This window comes from Danio rerio, chromosome 7 (genome assembly GCF_049306965.1).
Source record: "Danio rerio strain Tuebingen ecotype United States chromosome 7, GRCz12tu, whole genome shotgun sequence".
Lineage (NCBI taxonomy): Eukaryota > Metazoa > Chordata > Actinopteri > Cypriniformes > Danionidae > Danio > Danio rerio.
In genome coordinates, this window is record NC_133182.1 from 28,581,889 (window position 1) to 28,588,190 (window position 6,302).

Consider the following 6,302-nt stretch of genomic DNA (forward strand, 5'->3'; position numbering starts at 1 on the left):
TTGAATAATGACAGAAGTTTTGTCTCCGGGTCGGGGGGGCTGTGGGGTGGAGGGAACTGTTGTACCCTATCGAGCTGCTTATACGTCTTTCCTTTTGAGCCTTTCACAAACTGTGGAACTTGGCCTGTCACAGCTCTGAGCAGCTGCACGCTCCCCACACAATACCCACGATTCCTTGCTCCCAGAATGCTGACTGGACAGGCCAGATGGAACTAATTTTTAAACCCTTTTCAGTCTCTGTCTTGCCTGACTTTCAGCTGTTTACAGTTCTTTCAGTGTTCCAAGTCAAAAGCAAAAAAAAGAGATTCACACATTGAGGAAACTGCGGAATGAAAGTGACAAGAAGGAATCTGGAAACGAGTGGCAAACGGGTCTAATTTAATTTCAGTGTTCATTTGCACTGTTTGTGAAATGTACAAATTGCTGGCTTTCTTTGGTTTCTTTCTGATTCCAATCAAATCTGCAAAGTAAAACCTTATTTGTATCGTAATAACATTCTACGATGTGATCACTAAAAATAGAAACATGTATACGGAAACATGGGTGCATTCGGTTCATGAGACTCGAAGCAGTGTTTTCCTTAAACAATTGAGTATACTGTACTTATCAGGATTTACAGAGTAAATATTATCTTTTATCAGGCAGACTGAAGACAGAACAGTTGCTCATGCTGAGCTAAAACCTTATACAGGTTGTATGAAACCCCAGTCAATGCAAATATTATTTTAAAAGGGATAGTTTGGTTAAAAATAAATTGGTGTTTTCATTTATTGCTCTTATTTCCCTTCGTTTCAAACCTGTTTGTGGTTTCTTTTGTTTAGCTGTTTTTTATAGAAAAGTTAACAGTAATATGCAATTCAAGTTTCCAAAGTAACAAACACTAAATACTAAAGTAGCACAATAACTTTGTTTAAGAAACACTGTTAAAAGACATAAGTTGAGAGTTGCAATGCTAATACTAACTACGGATGTCAAGAAACTAGAATTCGGTACCAATCGATACTGAAATTTTAAAACGTCCATTTCCTGCTTACATTTGACGCTATTGAACATGTTCTTAAACACCGCTGATCTGCCATTGTGTTCATGTGCTCAACAGAAATGACTGGTCGTGAAGGTCATCGAACCCACCGCTGTTTACTGAGTGTAACCTAAGATACAGGGACAGTTCAGTGAACTGATGACCTTCATGGCCAATTGCAGTCATTTCTATTGAGAACATAAACATAATGGTAAATTAGCTGTGTTTCAGAACGTGCTTAACAGCGCTCAACTGTTTGCGCAAATGAACAATTGTAAAATTTCAGTACTGATTTGTACCTAATTCCAGAATCATGCAACCCTAATACTAACAAAATCTTTGACCAACCTTTACTTGCATAATGTGACTTATATAAACTTTCACTTCAATAATCATCACTGATTCTAGCAAAAAAAAAAAAATTCTAAATTTAAAACTGTATTTTAAACAATGTTATCATATGTCTTAGATTATATGCACAACCAAATGTTTGAGATCGCTAATGCTATTTTTTCTTAAAATTTGATTAAGTGACAACAAAGACATTTTTGAGGTCACAACACACACTACATGACAAAAGTCTGGTCGCCTATCCAAGTTTTGCAATGACTCAAATAACTTATTAATAAAGTCATCTGGAATGGCAAGGAAAGCGTTTTTGCAGGACTCCCAGAGTTCATCAAGATTCTTTGGATTCATCTTCAATAGCCCCTTTCACACAGTGATACCGCTAAATATCCGGAAAATTTCCGGAACGACTTTACCGGTATATTCAAAAAAGCGCTGTTCACACAGGCGAGGATGTTACGGAATTTTTTCAGAAAAGACCGTTCACACATCTATTCCAAAATACCGGTAAATTCTGACATCATTCACCACAAATGAGCCTTAAACGGCTGCGCTTGTATTTGTAAACATTTGACTACATTACAAACTCTGTGGATGATCAGTATTGTGAACAACTTCGATGTAAACACATGCAGGATAACTTTCGCATGTCGAGATGTTCATTATATGTGCGTGTGCTGGCGCTCACAGGCTGTTTCACAGGCACACGCAAAGCTTGAATGGTAAACAAACCACGACTTATCATAAGCATCTTATTGATGATTATTTACACAGTTGGCATTAAGAAGAACATATAAATGTTATCTGGCTAACTTTTAGCAGCTAAAAGTGTCTGGGAAAATATTCAAAGGCTTTTATTCTCGTAAACCGCGAGGACATAAACGCGTCTGACTGTTCTGATTGGCTAAAGTAGTAAGGGTGTCACGATCCTCTAAATTCTCGATTCGATTACATTTTCGATTCTAAAGGCACGATTCTATTCTATTTTTGATTATGAATAATTTATTAATTAATGACCAATTAGTTATTTGTAGCCTACCGTTTAAACTACCTGACCTGCATGGTCTTTTTTTTACCCATAAACAAATCATACAGTAAATGAATAAAGGCAAGATACACACATAATTACGACCTGTCAATCACTTTTTCTGCGGGACTCGTGAATAGGTAGTGATCTGTGTCGTTATAATGGCGTCGGTAAAAAAGACGCACAACCAACAGGAACCAGCCAACAGTATCTGAAGTGTTCGCTAAAATGACTAAGTACAAGTGAGTGAAAGATTGAAGCAGTCCTCTGACTGCCTGGACCTGCTCTCTCGAGCGCATGGCTATGTGCGTCTGTGTCTGTGTGGTCACGTGATGTGCATTTTCAGAGGTAGAGAGGAAGGAGGGCTGTTTAGAAATGCTACACGCCACTGTGGATGTCAAATCGTTGTCGTTCTAAAATGCCATTTAAAAACAAAGACAGTGTAAACAGGGCCTGAGTGTGTGCTTTTCGCGAATGGATTTGCAACGGGGGCGGGCAGAGGATCGCGATGCCGGTGTTGTCTATCGGTCGAACCGTACGTAATACGTACATAGCAGAGCTTGCAAAACTGTTTTTTGGCGACAACACGAACGTTGTTAACATAGCTCACTGGAAATACAAAATGCTTACACACCGGCGACTTCATTGAAAGAGGAGAGGGTTTAAGTTCTGTCGACGGGTCTCCTGCTTCTGCAGTTTAACAAGCACCTCAACAAGCCTGTTTTTTTCCTGCTTGGCAAGCCAAGCTGACGTGACATGGGGGCGTGGCAGCATCGACGATTCTATTTTTTGATTCGATAATCGAAATTGAGCATAAATTTCGATCGACGTCCACGTCAGCACGTTCTAGATGTGCATGCACTCTTTCCGGCAATCTTCCTTCTGCATTCACACAGCGCAGCATTCCGGCAAATTACCGGTAATGTTACAACTTCTCTTTCCGGAAAAAATAGCCAGAACGAATTTACCAGTATTTTCAAAAAGGACCTGTTCACACATACAACCTTTCCGGAAAATTGCCGATAATTTTCCGGAAAGGTCTGTATGTGTGAAAGAGGCTAATGCCTCCTCCTTCATATTACCCCAGATATGCTCAATTATGCAATTATGTTCATATCTGTCGACTGGGATGGCCAATACTGGAGCACCTTGACCTTCTTTGCTTTCAGGAACTTTGGTGTAGAGGCTGAAGCATGAGAAGGAGCGCTATCCTGCTAAAGAATTTGCCCTCTCCTGTAGTTTATAATGTAATGGGCAGCGCAAATCTCTTGATACCTCAGGCTGTTGATGTTGCCATCCACTCTGCAGATCTTTCGTACATCCCCATACTGAATGTAACCCCAAACCATGATTTTTCTTTCACCAAACTTGAATGATTTCTGTGAGAATTTTAGGTCTATGCAGGTTTCAAGTATTGGTGATGATTGCTATAGATGATTCGTCTAAAAAAATATACCTTCAGCCACTTTTCCAAATGATCAACTAGAAGTTATTATTTGTTGCTCTTACAACTGGGATCGACGACAAGACATTTGTTAGGTACAGTAGTGTATTTACATTTTAAATAAATGATGCTTTTTCTATTCATTAAATAATCCTAAAAAAACAAATAAGTTCCTACAAAAAGATTAAACAGCAGTGTCTAATCATAAGAGAAGAATACATGTATCTTGAAGTAATCTATTAAACAAAAACCAATTTGAGTCATGCAGGGAAACCAGACATATATGTTGATGCATCAGACTTGTGTGTCACAGTCTATTATGCTAGTAGTTTACAGAGTATCTCAGAGACTTAGAAGATGTTACACAACAACAAGGAACCTAAGTTCTATCCCCAAATTACACTGACTCATGAAAACCTTGCATGATCACATCCTACTCTGGATTGACAGGTGGCAGATGGGTGCTTTTTCTGAGTAATACCTATGACACAACTATACACCAAGTTTCTTGTTATGACTTCAACCCTAGACTTGAAAACTTACTCAAGGACATCCCTCAGACATGGGATGATAGTGAAGTGTTTTATTAAGGCTTAGATATGACACATTTTAACTACATCATGTAATTTGAAGGTCAGTCATCCAAATATTAAAACAAGTCACAACTTGTTTCCTCTGTAAACTGTCCGGAAATTACAGGTGCGTCAGAACAAAAACCACAGTGTGCAGTCCCTTAAAGGCAATGATGTCCATTCATTGTGCCTCACTGAAAGGATTTTACAAGGTAAACTATTCCTTTGTTATAGTCATGTTTGCTCATGCATAAATCGCTTTTAAGTATGTTCTTAAAAAATAAATGCAATAACAAAGTATAGTAACTAAGGATTTATTTTACCAAGCTACTAAATCAAACAATTAAAGTGCATTAAACATTGCAATCTAGTAAAACTCATCTCCATTACTTTTCAAACTGAACGTAATCAGCATTTAAATATTTATTTATTATAGAATAAATGCACAGATCCAATATTTTGATGCACGTCACATACTGTATACATGCACATAAGACATAACTGACTGTGTTTATGAGAAAAACAACTCAAAAACAAGTTTCTGGAAACAAAAAATGAAAATCCTACATAATGGGATGTAATATGTTGTTTGACTAGAGAGAGGCAGAGAAAATAGAAGTCCTTGCATCACTGTTATTACAGCTGGCACAGTGTGTGTATGACACACTAGAATGACAAGCTATGGATCAACTACGTTTTAACTCTGTGAAAAGGTTTGATACACATGATGATTGCAGGGCGGTTTATTTTGTTCAAGGTTTGGTGACATCCCACCCTGATCTATATTGCGCAAGCACTGGACAGAGAACAGAGTGGCTCCCATGGTTGAACTGACAATCCAGACCAATAAGAAGGAAGGGTCATTGTTCCAATAGCACAATAGACGGTCTGTTCCTAAAGTTCAGAAAAAAGGGAGTGCAGCTGCGGTAGCTGCCAAAGCTGAAAGCAGGGGGCACTATATACTTGAGTAGTGATCGTGTAACCTTCATGTGTACATGTCTGTGGGTGTGCTCAAATAACTGCATGATTTTAGTGGAAATGACTGAAGCGGGCCCTTAAAAAAGGGTTAATCCGATGACAGTCAAATCTCATTCAACATTTTACATTATATTCACATTTATGCATTAGAAAAATATACATAAAGTGGCTAACATTGGATTCATCCTAGTTTTTTTGGTATATTTTAGCATTCCCTGGTAATTGAATCCATGACCTTGGCATTGGTACAGACATGCTCTGCTCAAAAACAACTACTATAGCAGTTTATAAACGTTATGTCTATCAGAGAAAGACAAACTAGACTTGACCTTGGAGCACCAAACAATTTCTTAAGTAAATAAAATAACTCTAAAACAAACTATTAAACGTTTGAATAAACAACCAACATTCGTATTACTAAATAAGGTAAACATTTTTAACGTAATCCAGATTTTGAAAACATTTTATAAACATGAAACGTCTATTTAATGTGGTTGTCCCTAAACCTAGTGAGCTGTAACTAGACTAGGATTTCGGGCATCATGTTTTAAACTCTCTGAGGAGTCACACATTCAGAAATGACGATAAATTCAACGACGATAAAAAAAAAAAAACTTCCGAATAAGGAAGCGTACAAGTTTTTGAAGCACAACCTTTGTTTGCGATTGTCTATCCTCATTAACATACATTGCAACCCCGCAAGATAGAGAATTAAAGTTTTACGTTACCTGAACGAATCGTCCCACCGTTCGAGCCATTTTATTCAGCGTCTTACAAACACTCGTTACGATTGCAAAAACCCATCGATTTGCCGGTAATACCTGGAACTTTTCCCTAAACTTCCAAGCATGTCCTCTCCAGCGGGGTAAATCCCTCCCTACTTGAGAAGCTTGTCTCTGGCAGAAAGGCTGA

The 6,302-nt window shown here is 38.1% G+C and overlaps 1 protein-coding gene across 6 annotated transcripts in view; it reads right to left on the reverse strand.

Annotated features, from left to right (window-relative positions):
• The window catches only part of dennd2b (DENN domain containing 2B), a 96,161-nt gene that overhangs the window by 80,893 nt on the left and 8,966 nt on the right, over positions 1-6,302 (reverse strand). For 3 of the 6 annotated variants that reach the window (XM_068222165.2, XM_073906188.1, XM_073906189.1), the window contains exon 1: positions 6,119-6,273. The exons of 2 other annotated variants lie outside the window; for them this stretch is intronic. The gene's annotated coding sequence lies outside the window, so the exon portion shown is untranslated. Of the gene's footprint in view, positions 1-6,118; positions 6,274-6,302 lie in introns of those variants that run through there. One more of the 6 variants, NM_001002327.1, reaches the window with a different exon arrangement.